The sequence below is a fragment of the Elgaria multicarinata genome, chromosome 7, assembly GCF_023053635.1.
Source record: "Elgaria multicarinata webbii isolate HBS135686 ecotype San Diego chromosome 7, rElgMul1.1.pri, whole genome shotgun sequence".
Classification (NCBI taxonomy): domain Eukaryota; kingdom Metazoa; phylum Chordata; class Lepidosauria; order Squamata; family Anguidae; genus Elgaria; species Elgaria multicarinata.
Window position 1 is genome coordinate 63,051,902 of NC_086177.1, and position 20,162 is coordinate 63,072,063.

The following is a 20,162-nucleotide window of genomic DNA, read 5'->3' on the forward strand; positions in this document are numbered from 1 at the left end:
TTATAGGCCCCTTCCAGCTCAACTATTCTGTGATCTGCACACAAAAGATAGGGTCTTTCTAATGAGTCATGCCCAAAACACACTTTTTAGATGTTGGGCCAGTGACACTAACCAGGTGGTGTTCACAATGACAAAGGAAGCCACAGCTTTGGGCCTCTAAAATTCACAAGATATGAATTAAGATATTTCAAAATATGGTGTAGAAATACCCTTGGGGAACTCAAACTCAAAATTATACCATAGTTCCTTAGTTTCTAAGGAGGTCACTTTTAAAAAAAGCAATAGAGATATTTATTCAAACCAAAACAAAGCAACTGAGCTAAGAAAAGGTTGGTATGCCTCCTTAAATATTTTTGTAATAAGGCTGTCAGTTAACTTACAGCAGTACTGCTATTATCATGTACAACTTAGTATGACAGTGGATATATGTGTCTGCTAGCAACATTTTGCCAAAATACTGTGCTATTTGGTTTAACAAGCTGCATCAATGATAATGGAATGTAACAAAAAGATCTCCTACCTATCTCACACACAGGGAGAGGCTAAAAGGGGTGGACCATACTAGAGTTCATTTCTGATTTGGCTTTGGGCCTTTCTATTGATCTCATTACTAGGTGAATAACAGCAGAGTTTTACCTTTTTTCTATTAGCCTACAGGCAACCTCCAGTAGAGGGAGTTGGATATTTCTTCTAAAATTTCTGTGATGGAGTTTTCTTTTCATTCTGATAAAGTTCCAGAGATCAGCAAGGGGGTTGAGAGAGGAGATGGAATTGTAGTGATTTCCTGAATGTTATTTAAATACATTACACTGGGTGTTTTTAATCATGCAATCATTCTGCTTCATTCACATAATTTTATAGGGGGCCCAGATGAGTCTTCAATTTGTAATCCTATGATTTCCTACCAATTCTTCCATCTTGTTCCTTACCCCCCCCAAAAAAAAAAAATCTGTTGAGGGAAAGATGAAATAATGCACAATGCCTTTTGATTGATAGTGCTAGGAGCCATCTGTTTGGAAGCACCCGATGTCACAATATCAAACTCAGATGCTCCAGTCTACAGTCTGTTTTTAAAAATGTGTTACAGTCTACCAAGAGCTCAAGTCTATGCATGTTTACTTGGAAAGCTGTTCCATGGGGATGGTTCTGAAGTAAGTGTTCACAGGTTTGCAACATAATGCAAGTATGAATAGCTGCAATGTAACTGCCACTTCCTTGTAATTTCCCCCCAGTAACCACAGTAGGACCAATAATGTGATTTCTTATTGCTTGATCATCACTATTTGAGGCCCATGGATATTCATAGAGCTCCATGAGCAGAGCCCTGGACCAGGAAGTTAGATGGATCAAAAATTGTGGAAGTGATGAGTGGAACGCTCTGTATGGGAGTAGTGCAAAATCTCTTACACAAGAGGGAGGGTGTAACACCACTCATATCTCTCCTGGAGACTCATAAATACCTTGAGCCAGCATTACTACTTTTGATTTCTCAATGAGCACCAGCCTACCCCCAGCCCATCTTTACTAATATTTCATCTTTATTTCATGTGTAGACATGATCGACACAGGGGTAGCAAACACATGTGAGACATAATTTGTTTCTTTCTCGTGGAAAACCAATGTTAACTGTTGTGGTCCCATTGTGGAATGTGTTCTGCAAAGACATTCATACAGTGCCTATGCTTATGTCTGTGTGGTTCCAGGCAAAGAGCTTTTTTTATTTTCCTGAGCTTTCAGCATCTGAAAGATTTTTTTTTATCATGGATTTTTATCTTGATTTTATCCTGCTGTTTTTATTCATTTTGGAATGTTGTATTCTATTTTTATTCTATGTTCAATTGTTGTAAACTACTCTGATAATTGTATATTGAAGGATGGTATAAACATTTGATTGATAGACAGATAACTACAAATTGTGAGGCTGAACCCTGCCACAAATTAAGCTCTGCTTTCTAATCTCAAACAACCAATCTTCTGATCTGAGGGTCAGATTTAGTGGGTGGGGTATTTAGATATCAATTTTTTTCCTGCCTCGACAATTCTAGTTGAGCTCCATTGTTGTGCTAATTACTTAATCAAAGTCTACAAGAGCCTTCATTGCTGTATTTTGCAGAGTTTTAATGAAAATAAATGTCCAGATTATATTACAGTAAAAAAGGAAAAACTTGATGTAGAGCTGCCATAGAAAAGCATTTGGAAACTACAGCTGCTGCAAAATACTGTAGCCAAATTAATTTCTACCGTTAGGTGTTTGTATAACATCATCCTGGTTTTATTTAACTTGCATTGGCATCTAGCTTCTTTCTAGGCTCAATTAAAGGTGCTGGTTATTACTAAAATGTCCAAAATGGTTTGGGACCAGGATATTTGAAGAACTGGCTCCTCCCACATGAACCTGTCCACCAATTACATTTATCTTCAGGCACTTTGCTCCATTTCCCATCAGCAAGAGTTATACATTTGGCTGAGATGCAAGACAGGGACTTCTACGTTGTGGCTCCTAATTATGGAATTCCCTTCCAAGAGAGGTTAGATTAGCTCTTTCATTTAGGTGGGTAGTCACAATTCTTTTATTCCATCAGGCTTTTGACTTGTTTAATTTCTACAGGCTTGAGGACTTGTTTTTGTTATTGGCCTGTTTTTAATGGGGTGTGTGTGTGTGTGTGTTTTAATATTGTTAAGTAAACTCATGTGGGAGGCCCTTTGAGGGCTGAAATGTGGTATGTCAGTTATTTTATAAATAAATAAATGAAAATATGATGGGAAGCTTAATAATTGTAGGCTGTTTGTCAATGACCAGTGATATCACATTGATGTCATAATAGAGTCAGACAACAGGGAGGCATTTTCAGTCTCTTGTTTTCAGCCCAACTTTAAAGAACATTTTATTTAAAAAACAAAAACAAAACTGTAACAGTTACAGCAATGGATCTTGCGATTTGGTATTTAACTGATGGGACTGACATTGAAATCTGAGCGCAAGGAATAATCCCTTTGTGGGTGGGAAATCTGATCCTTCAGTGCAAACCTAAAGTGACTGGGGCTTACACCAATAGTACTTTGGATTAAAGCAGGGGTAGGCTCTCTAGTGCCCTCCAGATGTGTTGGACTGCAACTCCAATAATCCCTGACTATTGGCTATGGTTGTTGGGGTTTATGGGAGTTGTAGTCAAAACATCTGGAGGATACCACATTTCTATCCCTGGATTAAGGCTATTAGATGGAGTGGTGATGGTGGTAGTAGGAAAACAGCTTTTGACATAGCAGATGGGAGCCTTTAAAAAAAAAAGGCTTAGTCACCATACGAACATTATTAATCCTTATTCAAGAAGTTGCTGCCACAGTGTTCAGGGTCACCTTTTTCTGGTACACTCTTGTATAGTACAGTTTCCCTGTCAGGGCATGATAGATTCTGAATGAAGACAGAGATTTGGAGCTTACCTTCATGACAACCTTGTATTTTACAGCTATTCGCAGTAAAAGGGTCAATTTTGCAATTTTGTGGATAGTGCCTGATGTTGTGCCCAGAATATGTAATTAATTTGAGCCAGGACACACTAGGCTTTAGCCCTAGAACTGGTTTCAATGGGTGAACTAATAGAGTTGTGTCTCTGAGCATGTGCAAAATGCTATTCCTTCATTACTCATTAACCTCAACTGTCCACACACATCTTGGTTTATACGTACATCACTGCCTGTACAATGTGTGTTTCAGGATCAATTTGTGAATGTGTGCACACCTACCTGGGTCAGTGTAAACATATATTGCCAGCATAATATAATGCTAGTACTAATAGCATACGATGCTTGTATTTTAATATGTACCTGATCTATCCTGTGCTAGTGTGAATTTATGTATCTGCTTGTATCTATGTCTACATGTTCCTCTAGATCTCTCGTGTGCATGTGCAAAATGCCATTCCTTCATTACTGATTAACCACCAGGGTAATTACCATTACCCTGTAGGTATTAACTCTGACCTGTTTGTTGACACCACATGTGGACTCAAATTCACATGCTTCCTCTGGGCGTGTGTGTTGGTATGCATATATGCATGTACCAGTGTCAGTCTGAGTTGGTGATGTGTCAGTGTCAATGTTGCCCTTCATATGATATAATTTTGAGGTCTGCCCCCCCCCCATATTCATATATAGTACACACCTCTGCATGAGTAGACTGTGCACTATCAAAGTCCGGTGCTACATCTCTATACCAGCATCAGTATGTATTAGCAAGAGAAAGCTTCACACATTACACTTTTTAGAAGAACTTAAAAATTGTACAAGGTTCTAGACTGCATGGAGCTATGGAATATGCATGCAGATCTCTACCTGCATAGGCCTTCCTGGCTTCTACACGTAGCTATGGGGAGTTGGAGCTGGAGAGCCAAGTGACATCAAGGGCACAGCCATCACTACGACCTTGCTGCCCCTTCCACATGTGGAGCTCTCTTCTTGCGGATAACTCCTGAAGGAGCCTCACCTGGTTCAGTCATTCCAACCTCCAACAGTGACCAGCCAGATACCTCTGGAAGCTCCCCAGTGCTAGCAGTGCATGGAGATGGCAGGAACCTCCTGCCAGTGCTTGTACTAGTCAAAGTCATGCTGCTTCTGAACACGGACCTTCCATGAGCGAGGATGTTCCCTATATAGAAAGCATTTTTTACTAGGAAATTGTGTGAAATCCATCTACACAAGTCATAGCTCAACATGATTGCATATGTGTACACTTTGCTGTGCATACAAGGTTGCATGAATGTCACATACGTGCAATCATCATGTGGGATGAGGGACATATGGGTTTCAGGATTCTCCCCCGCCTCGCTCCCGTCCCAGGCCACCCAATGGAAGTGCCCACCCTCCCAATAGGAAAAGCATACATTGTGAAGCAATTGTCAGCACCTGTGCATAGTTAAGAACGTAAGAAGCGCCATGCTGGATCAGACCAAGGGTTCATCTAGCCCAGCACTCTGTTCACACAGTGGCCAACCAGCCATCGGCCAAGGATGAACAAGCAGGACATGGTGCAACAGCACCCTCCCACCCATGTTCCCCAGCAACTGGTGCACACGGGCTTCCTGCCTCCAATACTGGAGATAGTATTGCGGCCGAATGACTGAGCTCCCTGTCGCTGGTTGCATCCTTTCGTCCAGCTTCAGAGCCAAGCTCGCCCTCCCACAATTCTCTTGGGGGAGGGGGAGGAAGGGAGGGGGAGATAGCTGGGCCGAGGCGGCAGCGGCGTGCTGGCATGCTGCGTGTGTTGTGGAGGGGCGCGTGGGCGTGCTTCCTGTCAGCCAGCGCGTCTCTTCCCTGTGGCGAGTTGGCTCCGGGCTGCCCATACAGGTGCTGCTCAGCTGGCTTCTGCAGCTCGCCGACCCAGTCTCCATGGGAACTCGGGCGCGGGGGAGGGGCGCGCGCGCGCGCTGCCTTCTGCTGCCGCCGCTGCCGGGCCTGCCCCAGCTCGGCGCGCGCTCCCCGCCCTGAGCTGCTCCGCTCCGCTCCGCTCCGCTCCCCCTCCCTCCCCTCGCCTCCACCAATCCGGAGAGGAGCCTCGGAGCCCAGCTATGAGTGTCCTGGAGGTATTTCAGGGTTACTATAGGAACGGGAAGGGGAAGGGAGGGGGAAGAGAAAGGAGGAGAGGGGGGGGAAGCTGCTCCCCCCCCCCTGCCCCCGTCCCACCCACCCCTTCCACCCTGCACCGAGTCAAGTGCCAGTCCGGACCTCAGTGGAGGCTGGTGGCTCAGAGATCAGTGGGGCTGTGAATCCGCTCTGGGTTTCGGTGAGAACACCGTGGGTTCAGCACCTTGGATAGCTCCTTTAGAGTTCTGCCTGAAACCCGGAGCGGATTCACAGCCCCGCCAAAACTGCCGGGCCCTGAATCAATGGCTGCGGCAGCAGAGCGAAAACGAGGCCGCTTCGCACTGACACGGCGGGGGCGGCAGCGTGTCCCAACCCGAACCTCCTCCTCAGGGCGCCGTCCCAACGCGTGAGCGACCCTGCGTTCGCCTAGACGGCCTCCCGACACCCCCACTGGCCTGCCACACGCGGCGGCAGCAGAGGAGCAGGGCTACGAGGGGATGGGAGAGGAGATGGCTTCGGAGCGTCTGTGCGCTGCCCTCCTCCCCTACCGCCCCTTCCTTCCTCCCGCCCGCTCGGTCGCTCTGGGTGCTTCTGCTCAGGAGGCGAGGAGCGAGGTTGCAGACGGGAGACACTCAAGCCTGGCAAACCAACAGTTCAACCCGAAGGGACGCTGAGGTGGAGGTGTGGCTCAGCTCCTAGAGGACTCTGCAGAAGCACCTGCTCCCATACTCCGGAAGCAACGAGGGTGGGATGGGTTGGAAGAAGGGACAGGGGTAAAAGAGTTCTGGGCAGCACTCTTACTCGAATTGCATAAGGATGTAGTCTTGTGACAGGCATACAAAGGTCTCACGCACACACCTGCACCTAATTCACAGGCATGGGCAGAATTATGCCAATGCCCGTACTGCTGGATTTATTACATTAACACCCTTACAGCCTGATTCTATACTTCCTTATTGGAAGGGGGGGGGGGTTCTAATGAGTCAAAGAAACTTGCTCCCAAGCAACTGTGTGTAGGATCACAGGCCTCATTACGGATATCCAGTTCTGTCTGTATTTTAGCCAAGGATTCCTTGCCAATTTTGTGTCAGTGGGTTCCCCCAGCCTCAGAAGGGGTTTTCTATTCTCATTCACTCCACTGCACACACTTCATGTACTAGAGAGCGTCCCATTCTGAACCCCATTTCTGCCACCCTTCTTCTTCCTTTGTTTTTGCCAAGGCCCCTAGGAGGCTTACAGTGGTCAGACAGGCCTAGGGAATCTGCTAGAGCGGCCAAGCATGGCATATGACCCCCTTCTAAGCTGCTAGCGAAAAGCCCTTTCAGACATCCTGTTGTTTCTTTCCCCACAAGGTATATGGGAAGCTCAGGATGCGAGAGACATTTTTCCACGTTATTCTGTGGATGTTGAAGGCAGAACAGATGAGATGTAGGGGACAGACAATTGTGCTTTTTGCAAGAACAATCATATTGGAATTGTAGGTCCAACAAAGATCCTGAACGATAGCCTTGGAAACCCCTATAGAGGTTATTTACTATACCATATGGCTTGCTGAAGTGGAGTGTGGGGGGAGGGGAAATGTCAGCCAGTTGCTGAACCAATGGCAGACAGGCAGCTTTCTCCAAGATCACCATCTCAAGTTAAATATAAAGTGTGTGTGCATGCTACATATTTTAGTAGCATGCGCACGGGACTTCTTTTTTATGAAGGTGTCATGGTCAGCACTCTAGTATAAAAGGCTGCAGTAAACATATTGAACAAACACAAAAGTCAGATTACCAAAGCTGCACTTAATCAAATCTTATCTGTATCTCACCATTCTACCCCCTCCCTTTTTAAAAGAATAATTGCAAAATTTAGGATGGCTCTGGTTAGGGTTTTTTTCTGAATCTTGCTTCTATTTCTGTTGAAGTGTAAGCAGATTGTGTATTCATTGAAGGACAGCATAGTGTTATCTGATGGTTTAAATTAGAGTTATAGAACCTATACTAGGAAGCCAAATCCCTCCATCTTCCTATTTCCATCAAGCCACTGGGAACTCCTTCACAGCCTTTATTAATCTGGCCTTACTCTACTTTTAGTCTAGTCCCACCCACCCCATTTCTGTAGGAGTGTAACCAGGAGACTTAGGCGATAATCAAGCCAAGAAGCAGTTCTAGGAGAAATGGAAAAATCACACACACACACACACACACACACACACACACACACACACACACACGGGCCATTCCCCACTTTCATACTCACAGCAAATACCTTCTTAGAGTTGTTCCATATAAGCCACAATCAAACTGATGCAAATGACAGAGGGAAAGGTTACTTGTATGTTTTTGTATGAGCATTTCCAAAGGGATTATGGTGTGAGGGAGGGGAATGTATCAGTATCACTCCTTGTGCTGTGTCCCAGTAGTCTGAAACACAGCCTAGAAGGGGGATAATTTTAAATCAGATCAATTTAGCATGCCCAGCAGATGTCCTCCAAATTAATCTGAATTAAACAGCTCCTTTCCAGATTGGATGAAGTGGTCTACACAATACCAACTTAGGTTGGGGTTCTTTCACATGTTTACAGGTAGCGAGTGGTTGCTCTCTCTCAAAATCAAAGGTATCTACATTATCTTTATATCTATTGTTTTTAAAAGCAGAATATGGAAACCCAGGCTGAGGTAAGATCAGAAATTTGCTCACCCACTGAACATGAAACAATCAGTGGTAGAACTGTACAATTTCAAGCTGTGGATTCAGATAATGCTTTGTGGTGCAGTCTGGGTTGCAAGGCTCTGCTTTGATCCCATTTTAGCAGTGATCAAGTTAGTTCAGGTTCCTTTAGGAAGCTAGAACTTGGAGCTTTTCATCAGCACCATGGAAAGTTCCACATGGGGCTAAAAGCTAAATAGCATTGTCTATATGTTGCTCCAACAAGGAGCAGATTGACTGGCCTTAAGTAGGAACTTGGTTATATTTAGACTGGTTGGCTCCATCTCTACACTGACTGGGGCTTTGACTTTTACAGGGGCCTGGTCTGTTTTAGCTCCCTTAAGCTGTGACAACATGAGAGAGGCTGTGGCTGGAGTCCTAAGAATCCAAGGATGGCAAGGCAACCGCCACTGGATGCAGGGGAGCCAACCATGACGATTTACTGGGTGGGTGGGTGGGTGGAAAACTCATGATGCTTTTCTGTGACTGAATCCTCTTCCTGAGCTCTTACATTTTGAACCTCCTCAAAGTCAAGGGGTTAGCATCCTCTGAGGTTGATGGTTTAGGTTCCTGGTCCATGACAGGGCATCACAGGTATGAGTCACACACAATAGCCACATTCAGACATAACAGATTCCCATTCCTCTTTCATTGTGCTATGAGAATGAACCTCTGGCTCATGTGCTTTCCCTATCCTCACCTTCTCTGGCATGGCCATAAAAATCAGAAGAAACAGTTCTATTTTCAAGTAATTACATGTTTTCATTTCATCCAAGCCAGGACAAGCTGTGGTTGGTTTCAACTATGATTTGCTTAAACAAGCCAAAATCAAATAGTGGTTTCTGATCCTGGCTTGTTCAGATAAACCATAGTAAAAACTAACCACAGTTCCAGATTAGGACAAAACTACAAACTGTGCTTAGCTGAAAAGGGAAGTGAAGGCTTCCTATATTCTTGCAGTTGTGCCAGAAAAGGGAATGTTCAGGCTTGTGCAAGTAATGCTAAATAGGCCAATAATGCTATGCAAGTTTCCCTGGCTTTAACATCCCTAGCTTGAGCAAATGTGCAAGCATATGAACTTTACTCAGCCCTGCCCTCCATATTCTCGTCATTATACAAGCTCTCAGCTTTGAAACAGAGAACACCTGTGGATTATGCTTGTGATTAAATCATTTTGCTTCATTCAAGGCCCAATCTTAGAATCTGATTATGTATGATTTGACCACAGTAGCTATTATTTAATTAGTATTTTCTAACATCACTCACTTGGCTTTAAAGAGATAAAAACTGGGGAGAGACAATAGCTTTTAAAGAAATGTAAAAGTGGTATGATTATGCTATCTTACCTGCTGTGTCAATACTTATTTCTCTCATTCATTATTTGTCAAACAGGTTTTTAGGTTTTTGCAGTACTACAAAAACATGAATAACCTGTTTGATCAGAGATTATAGTGGGCCAAAAGAGATTAGTATACACACTTGGAGCAACAATGGCTCTGCCATACCTCTTTCAATATTCCCCCTCTTCAACACACACACACACACACACACACACACACACACCAGCCTACAATATTAACATGTGCGAAAGCAAGGAAAACTCCGTAGGGGAGTAAAAAATAGCCAAAGGCAAGGGCGGAACCAAGTAATCTTCTACAATAATATTATTAGTAAAAGGTTTATTAAAGTGCCAGGTGCCTACGCTTTTCGAACGTGATTGCGTTCTTCCTCAGGGCTGTTATCTAAAAAACAAAGAAATCCTTTGTATCATAATATTTACAATTAGAGGCATTTTCCAAGTAACTATACCTTAAAAATTTATGACACAATCCTATGCATGATTATACAGAAGAAGGCTGGCAAGGGAATTCTGGGCATTGTAGAGCTTTTTCTGTCTAAATATGCATAGGATTTAATAATAATAATAATAATAATAATAATAATAATAATAATAATAATAATAATAATAATAATATATTTATTTATTTCTTACCCGCCTCTCCCTTTGGATCGAGGTGGGGAACAACATTAGAACAGGAATCAATACATCTTAAAAATTCTTGATTTTACATTGATCTGGATAGGCCTGCCGGAAAAGGCTAGTCTTTAAAGATGCCTTAAAATCACACAGAGAGTTAATTTTACGAAACTCCTCCGGTAGGCCATTCCACAATCTGGGGGCGACAGAAGACAAGGTCCTCTGGGAAACTGATGTCAGCCTAGTTTTAGCTGACTGAGGTAAGTTCACCCCAGAAGACCTGAGTGTGCAGGGCGGACTGTATGGGAGAAGGTGATCCCGCAGGTAACCTGGACCCAAACCATGTAGGACTTTAAAGGTAATGACCAACACTTTGTGCTTTGCCCGGAAACTAATTAGCAGCCAGTGGAGTGATTTTAATGTTGGGGTAATATGCTCACCCCTAGATGTACTGGTGACCAGCCTGGCTGCCATATTTTGAACTAGTTGAAGTTTCCGAACTAGGTACAATGGTAGCCCTATGTAAAGAGCATTGCAGAAGTCAAGCCTTGAGGTTACTAGCAAGTGCACTACTGTCTTTAGGTCTTCTGACTCTAAGAAGGGGCACAGCTGGCATATCAGCCGAAGCTGATAGTAGGCACTCCTGGCCGTTGCATCTATCTGGGCTGTCATTTGGAGCGACGGATCCAGGAGCACCCCCAAACTGCGAACACAGTCTTTCAGGGGGAGTGTAGCCCCATCCAGAACTGGTTGACACACCTCCAAACCTAGGTCAGAGCCCTTGACAGCAAGCACCTCTGTTTTGTCTGGATTCAGCTTCAGTTTGTTTTTCCTCATCCAGCCCATTACCGCCTCCAGGCATTCATTCAGAGGAGACACACTATCCTTAGTTGATGCTGTTATTGAAGGCATAGAGAAATATATTTGCCCTAAGTCACATAAAGTTTTGTTATAGGAAGATGAAATATTGCTACAGATGGTTGTGGGTGGACTGGATGGACCTCATAAGATCATATTTTAATGTTATTATTTTATATTATCAAGTATTTAGAAACCCAATAAATCTTCTCATGGAAAGCTTAGGTTGCATCTAGTGAGTTGCAAAACAATATACCTTCTGAGTGCTACTGAAAGATAGACCCTAGTGTCTGATTTGTATTCTGGCACTTGCTCTGTTTTAACGAATAACTATTATCCAATAAACACTTTCCACCAATAAACATGCAACGTTAAGTATAGATGAAAATATATATTATATTAGCATTATTGCTGTATATGATACTAACTGCAAAATACAGAGTGATGAACACAGAGAAATGTATGAACATTTACAGATTCCCCTACGCCATCCCACCCTTTCTTAGTAATAGTTTCTGGGTCAATTTACCATTCATTCATCTCTCTCTCTCTCTCTCTAATATCATTCACACAGTTGATGATCCCTGACAGTCTTGTTTCCACCCTTCTCTGCATCCCTTTCCACTAACTGCTCTGTCTGATTCCTAAGCTCAGTATGCTGATAGTTGTTGCTTAAAACAAAGAACTAAATGAAAACTAAAAACCTGAGAAGTTGGATTGTTCATAACTGTTCTATAACTCTTATGCAGCTGATCCCATGATTAGGGAAATCTCATTTCAGTATATTGAAACTTGAGATTTACAGCCAATAGCTATGGAGATTTCAAAGTCTGAAGCCTATTTTTAGCACAAGCTTTTTTTCTTCTTCTTCTTTTTTGCCAATTGAGGGATCTCAAATCTGTGGGATCTCAGGTTTTAATTTATATTTAATTTCTCTCTCTATGACCATAGTAAGTGCCCTTGCAAATTATATGAAACTGACTTTAGCACTGCAAATAGATATACAGATTTCCGTAATAATAGAAACATTTAATTGGATATGTTAGCACCTATTTCCAATAGTAGTTTTACAATTAAATACAGTGAAGTTATATTAAATAATACAAAAAATACTGTTATAAATACAGACTTAATTTCATAGCAGATCATCATAACATTTGTGGGTTGGCTGAAAGTTTTATGTGGCAAAAAAACTTTAATTGAAATTGTACTAAGATTGTTTTCATTAACTAGTGCTGCTGCCACAGTTAGGTGGCTAAGGTCATAGTTCTATGCACACTTATCTGGTAGTAAAACCCACTGAAAACAATAGAACTTAAGTCTAGTAGGCATGTAAAGATCATGTTCAGTCCCTAATTCAGTGCTTCAGGAAATGGTCCAATTTGGCTTCAACCAACTCAGACACCTTCCACTTTGACTCAGGTACCAAACCCAAACTGAGAGTTGGAAATCCAAATCTTCATGCCTCTCATTGTCTATCACAGGATTTTAAAAAGAAATAGTGGTAATGATTTTTCTTTTTTATCAGAATTGAATGATTTTGTCCGGCTAAGGAGATGGTTATACTTGCTTAATTTCAGATGCAGGAATTTTTGTACTACTTCTATACTTTGATGTATTTTTTTTCCTAAGGGAACTGCTGATAACATTTTTATTTCTTGGAATAATTGGATGAAATTTGCAGGAATAGTTCCCTGAGACAATCAAGCCTGCCAACTTTCAGATGAATAGATGCAGGTATAGGGGAGGTCCTCAGATTTGAATGTGTGTGACTGAATTATTTCCCTTGGCCCATGCTTTTTCTTAAGCAATTTGTATGAAAATAACACACTTCATAGAAATTTCCCCAAGAAAAATATCTGCAAAGTTTCAGAAGGATAGGTGCAGGGTTATGGAGTGATGATTGAAAACTACTTTGTTTTTTCATAGTGAAACATAGTGGCTTTAGAAGAATGGCCGTCTCATGCGCCTGTTCTCACCCTACCCCATCTCATCTATATTGGCCATCCAGCCTAATTGTCACACACTGGGCCAGTTCACACAGATGATTGTCCACCGTAGGTTATTTAACTCAGTGAGGCTGTGGTGTGAGTGGGCATGTGTAGTCACCATTTTGCATATTCAACTCCTACTTGGGGGCTGACATGTCATGTGAACCCAGCAAACATTCTTTGCATAAACCTAGAACAGATCATGGGTTAAATAACCCATGATGAACTGGGCCATGTCATGCAAACCAGGTCACTCTCTATAGTTCCACAGCTAGTCTTGTGAGGGGAGAAATAACGAGTTTTACTCCTTGATTGCTTATGTCAGCCAGGATGCACATGAAGGCAATACACTTTGATGGTTTAGTACTACTTTGCTTGAGCCAGGATCCAGGCAAAGGCCACATGGGAAAGCAGTGGTAAAAGAGAGCAGTAACAGTGGAATGTGCAATGCTAACTAGGTGGTCAGCAGACACAAGGAGGCAGACAGGGACTGGGAGTTGAGGAAGGAAGCAGTCACAGAGACAGTGGCTGGTGGACAACTATCCAGAGCTAAGTGCTGCCCTTCTCAGGGAGGCATGGTCTCCCTGATGGTGTGTGAGCAGGGATCCCAGGCTTGGGTGGCAAAAGCTGAGTTATCCATTCAGTCTATCAGGATGTCTGCACCAAGAGAGCAACTAAGTGGGCAGATAGAAGAGGCAGGCAGAGGTGGGAAAGACTGGCAGGCTAGTTAGCAGAGCAAGGAGGTAGGAATGAAAGTAAAGATAAATAAGAGCAGCACCCTTGCCTGGAGGTCACCATCCCTGATAGTGAGCAGGAACACCATGCTAAAAGACAGAAGGTGTGCTAGGAGTATCAGCTATAATGTCTGCTCTCCACCAAGAGTGCACCTAGCTGGGCAGCAGAAGGCAGAGGCAGGCACAGGCAGCTTCTGGTGCTGATGGAGTCTTGCAGGCTGACAGAGTGGAGGAGGTATACAGAATAAGTAGTGGTAGTGTGTTAGGTATTCTGGATAGTGGCTGCACCAAAAGAGCTGGGCTGTATGAGGCAGAAGAGGCAGGCAAGCAGAAACAGCTGGGGGTGGTGGCTGGCAGAGTAAGGAGGCAGCAGGGAGTGCCAGACACAAGGAAGCCTGTGAGTTGACACTTTGTCCTGGCACTAGGTGGGTGCTGGCAGGCAGGCAGGCAGACAGAGAGAGAGAGAGAGAGAGAGAGAGAGAGAGAGAGAGAGAGAGAGAGAGAGGCTCCTAACTGTAAGCAGCACCCTTGCCAAGCAGGTGAAGCCCCTGTATTGACACAGGGGCACCATGCATGAAAAGCAAAGGAGTCTCAGGGTTCAGCATTGAGTTGCTGCAATGAACGAAAAGAGGAAGGAAAACAAATTCTGTTAGAGTTGAATTACTGTGCTGGGGAAATGCAAATTGAAAAATGAACAGAATAGTGGAGAGAGATGCAACACCAGCAGCACGAAGATGATGATTACTCACTCAGAGATGGTCGAGGTTCATGAGAAAGAGGCTTATTTTGAGAAAGACCTACTGCTCCACCATTCAAGCCACTTTGGTGTGATGTTACAATATTGCTGCCATGGAAAACACCTGTTTGCTTGAGACACTGATTGGTAGGCAAGAGAGCAGCTCTTGGGCAACTGTGGCTAGGTCCTGTCATACCTGGCTGCATGCTGCCCAGTACTCCAGGGGTTGCAACTGTAGTCCTCCAATGATCTCACCAGGTAACACACAACAGCATTTTGAGCAATATCCTGGGAGGTGGGTGGCTCGCTGGCCCAGAAGCTGCCCTATCCCACGGTGCAGTAATCAGGGAGGAACCGGGGAACTACTGCTGTGGGAAGGAATGCCCCCCTCCTTTTCCTCTTTCCCTGGGTCTCCCTCACCTTCTGCACCAGGAGAGTCTGTCTCTTTGGGCCTAACCATGCTGCTTTTGGGGCCTAACCATAGGGTCCCACTGGTGACCAATATGTATGCCCTCTCATGGTATAATGGCTCCAAATACTCAGTTATACAACTCCTCAGTCAACGAATCACACCACACACCTCCGCTTTGAAGCATTGGCCACCTGCCCTGGGATCTCCAGGATCTAGAAATCTACTATGTGTTGATCTAGATGTTTGGCCATGGAGATCACCTGACTGAGAAGGGCAGTGCAGGAGCTGAGCATTTGGGTGGCATCCATAAAGTGTTTCAGGACCACCACCAGCTGCAAGATGGCATCCCATTGATGCCTTGACAGTGGCTTTTGCATAGCAATATGCAGCCTTGCCAACTCATGCACTGCTCTGTCATATGGTCCAGCATCAGGAATATCAACTTCCATCTTGTTCCCACATCCTGAATCATAAGGTGCTGAGGAAGTCCTATCGTGGCCTGTTTATCCAGCAGCATCTAACTGCCCTTGACTCAGTGATGGAAGTAGCCTGCAATCTTTCAACATGCATTGACCAATGTGCAGATGACAGCACATTTGGTTGCCACAGTCTCCCTCCCCAATCTTATGATTAAGTGGAATGATTAAGTGGAATTTGTGATCTCATGATTAAGTGGAATTTGTGAGAAATGCGGCTGATACTCACATTTATTTATTTATTACATTTTTATACTGCCCAATAGTGAAAGCTCTCTGGGCGGTTCACAAAAATTAAAATCATGAAGAGCATAAAAACAACCAACAATCTAAAAACACAAATACAAAATACAATATAAAAAGCACAACCAGGATAAAACCACACAGCAAAAATTGATATAGGTTAAAATATGGAATTAAAATAGCAAAGTTTAAATTTAAGTTAATAGGTGTTAAAATATTGAGAAAATAAAAAGGTGGCGATGGAAGGAATACAGTGTAGGTGCCAGCCAAACCTCTCTGTGGAGCTCGTTCCACAGTCGGGGTGCCACAGAAGAGGAAGCCCCCCTCCTAGTAGCCACCTGCCTCACTTCCTTTGGCAGGGGCTCATGGAGAAGGACACCTGTGGATGATCTTAAGGTCCGGGTAGGCACATATGGGAGGAGGCGTTCCTTCAAATAACCTGGCCCCAAACCGTTTAGGGCTTTGAATGTTAGTACCAGCACTTTGATTGGGCCTGGACCTGGACTGGCAGCCAATGAAGTTGTAGAAAGACTGGTGTGATGTGGTCCTGCCGGCCAGTCTCTGTTAGTAGGTGGGCTGCCCTGTTTTGTACCAGCTGAAGTTTCTGGACCATTTTCAAAGGCAGCCCCATGTATAACACATTGCAGTAATCCAAACAAGAGGTTATCAGAGCATGGATAACTGTAGCTAGGCTATCTCTGTCCAGATAAGGGCGTAGTTGGTATATCACCCTAAGCTGATAAAAGGTGCTCTTTGCCACTGAGTTCACCTGTGCATCAAGTGACAGTTCTGGATCCAAGAGCACCCCTAAACTACGGACCAAATCCTTTAGGGAGAGTGCAACCCCGTCCAGGACAGGGCAAACATCACCTTGCCGGACAGATGAACCACCCGCTAACAGTACCTCCGTCTTGTCTGGATTGAGTCTCAGTTTGTTAGCCTTCATCCAGTCCATTACCGTGCCCAGGCACTGGTTCAGAACAGCCACTGCCTCACCTGGGTTTGATGTGGCAGCATTTTTTCCAGCCTTCAACGTATTTCCCCCCATTGGTGACCATATAACTATGAGTGAGCTGTTGCCCCCTCCCCACAACTACTTGTCTACCATCTGGTTCATGTCCACCTTGATTTCAGGCACCACCATATACCAGTGCCATATGGTGGCTTAAATTAAGGTGGACTCACTCATCTGTAAAGGACAGGTAGACATTCACCCCACCCTAGCGGCTCCAGATATTGTTAGTGAAGTGCACCATCTGCTGTTCTGCACCTGAGTCAGCACTTTCCCCCTGCACAGCTGGTACATGGAGGGCACTACAGCTAAAGGTGGTGCATGATGGCAGTTTGTAGTATGGATCATGAGCTCCATCAGGCATCCAAACCTGACATGTTCCACCAGGCTGAATGGCTGGACGTCCAATGCCAACACCTTACTGATGCATTTGATGATCTGCAGTGGCATTGGAAAGCACCATCTCACGGCCCCATATTTTCTCAATCCCAGGTTCTCCATAGTGGCTTGCCTAAACCTCTGCTTCTTGGGTGGAAGGGAAGCTGACAGGGGGAATCCATGCTCTTGCCCCTACTGGCCTTGCTGCCTGGGTTCTCTGTCCCAGGAGGACTGACTGGTGCTGCCTTTTCAAGTGCTAGGGCAGACTGGTGGTGATGTAGTGCCTGGGTTGCTTTCCCCTGCTATAATCCATAGCTGGGATCTGCAGCAACTTAAGAATGATTGACACTATGTTTCTTAGAAGGTGATCCAGACATTCCACTACCTAAACTCTGGGTCTCTTCTAACAACATAGGAGTACTGGGGGCACCAGAGTGGGCAGTAGTGGTACTGTGCCTCTCCCTCCTCCTCCACATTGCTCACCACAGAAGTATAGGCAATGATGTTGCCTTCTGCGCAGAAGTAAGGGTTCATGGGTTTGTGGGAAAATAGATCATCAGCTTGTCTCACCTAGGTGAGCACTGCATTAGATAGCTGCTTGGAAATGTTATTCATTGAATCAAATTATCCCCTGCCTTTTCCATCACTTTGGGGAGGTCAGTCTGCTGCTGCCCACTACCTCCTCTGCAAAAAGAGATCACACTGCAATTTGGGAGGGCTGGCCCCTGCTGCCAACCTGAGAGGTCAGATGAAGCTCCTTGGAGGAGTGCTCCAGCATGCTCCTGCTGCCGAAGAGGGATGTTTGATGTTTTGGAGGTGGGGGACTGACAGCAAGGTCTGTGCCATGAGCTCTCCCAGTCACTCTCGTTCCTCTCACTAGTAATACTGCTGCTTCCACCATGTGGCTTGCCTACACCATGAGCTTGTTTCATAATTGTTACTTACTTGGATATGTAAAGTAAAGTATCTTGATTATAAACAATGCTTGGGTACAGCAATAGAACAGATCAGTGATGAGATCACACAGTACCCGGTATGTAATAAACAAATCCACACATACACAGGAAACAATACAATCCCCACACACTACACACAAGACAGAATACTGCTGTACTAGTAAAATAAAATAAAAAAAACATGTATGAATTACACACAGTAGAAAAAAAGATGAAGAAATGGATTTATTTATTTTTAAAATATACTGTATGAAGGGGCAAGGATTCAGCTGTGCAATAGTACGTTCTACATAAGTTGAAGACAGTGGACAGGGACAATCACACACAAAACGAGTGTATGCTTGCACACAAGAAGTGAAACTTAAATAAAATTGGAATTGAAAGTGATTAGAACTAGGATTGGCGGGGGGAGAACCCTACAAGATGATGATGATGACGATGATAACACATACATACACACACACACACACACACACACACACACACACACACACACACAAATACACACTGAAGAAAATGAATTAAAGGACAGGAATAGGAACTGAAAATAAATTCAGTTTACACACACACACACACACACACACACACACACACACACACACACACACCCCTTGGGAGAAGGGGGGGATTAATTATGAAGGGCAGTCTCCAATTGTGTAATTCTGCCAGCAGGAGGGAACCGCTGGTGGGACCCTCCTGCTGCAGCCCCACACATCCATCCAAATCTGCTTCTGGAGATTGAAGTATCCTCTGGAGCAGATTTGGGGCATGCGTGAGGGTTGCACGGGAAGAGAGGATGGGTAAGTCCTGTTGCTTGAGCAGACCTGTTTATGTGAGGGTTGGATTCAAGCCCAAGTATTTTAATATTAAGGAAGAGAGAAAGAAACAGCATAGATATGACTTGGGTCCAGGTTATTTGAAAGAACATATTGTCCCTTATGAGCCTGCCCGTGCTTTAAGATCTTCTGGAGAAGTCTTTCTTTCAGTCCCACCATCTTTACAGGCGCGCTTGGTGGGAACCTGGGAGAGGGCCTTCTCGGTGGCTGCTCTCTTCCCGGGGAAGCTAGGCTGGCTCCCTCCTTGATGGGCTTTCGGAAGCAGGCTAAAACTTTTTTGTTCTAGTAGGCCTTTGGAGAATAATCTGGCCCTTCACCTATGTTACTGTCTTATAATTTTGCTGTGTATTTTAAACGTTTATAGTTTTGTTTCCCCCCCCCCCCATGTATGTTTTAAACTTTGTAAGGCTGCCTTGAGGCCCAGCATTGGACAAAAGTCAGGATACTACTACTACTACTACTACTAATAATAATAATAATAATAATAATAATAATGATGATGATGATTAAGAAAGAAGTAGCAGCAAGAGTCAGGATAGAAAACAGTAAGTCTGCAGTGTACGAGAAAGACTGGGGAGAAGGAAAGGCTTGGGAAGGATAAAGGAGGAATCAGGAAGGGGATTAGAAGAAGCAAGCCACTATAAGAACACTCTACCACACCTAATCTCTCTAGTTAGTTGAAACCAACTAACAAAGAACACAAGAACCAGATAAGCAAATATTTTTATTAAACTTAGAAATCGTCGCAACGACCCCTCCACAAAGCATAGTGATCCAACAGCCCCTAGAAAAAACATGCCCTGCGAATAGAAGGTGGATCTACACACCATCTCTCTCACCTCTCTTGCACCCTCTGTGTTTACAGAGAAATTAAGCCTAGAATCATAGAATAGCAGAGTTGGAAGGGGCCTACAAGGCCATCGAGTCCAACCCCCTGCTCAATGCAGGAATCCACCCTAAAGCATCCCTGACAGATGGTTGTCCAGCTGCCTCTTGAAGGCCTCTAGTGTGGGAGAGCCCACCACCTCCCTAGGTAACTGATTCTATTGTCGCACTGCTCTAACAGTCAGGAAGTTTTTCCTGATGTCCAGCTGGAATCTGGCTTCCTTTAACTTGAGCCCGTTATTCCGTGTCCTGCACTCTGGGAGGATCGAGAAGAGATCCTGGCCCTCCTCTGTGTGAAAACCTTTTAAGTATTTGAAGAGTGCTATCATGTCTCCCCTCCATCTTCTCTTCTCCAGGCTAAACATGCCCAGTTCTTTCAGTCTCTCTTCA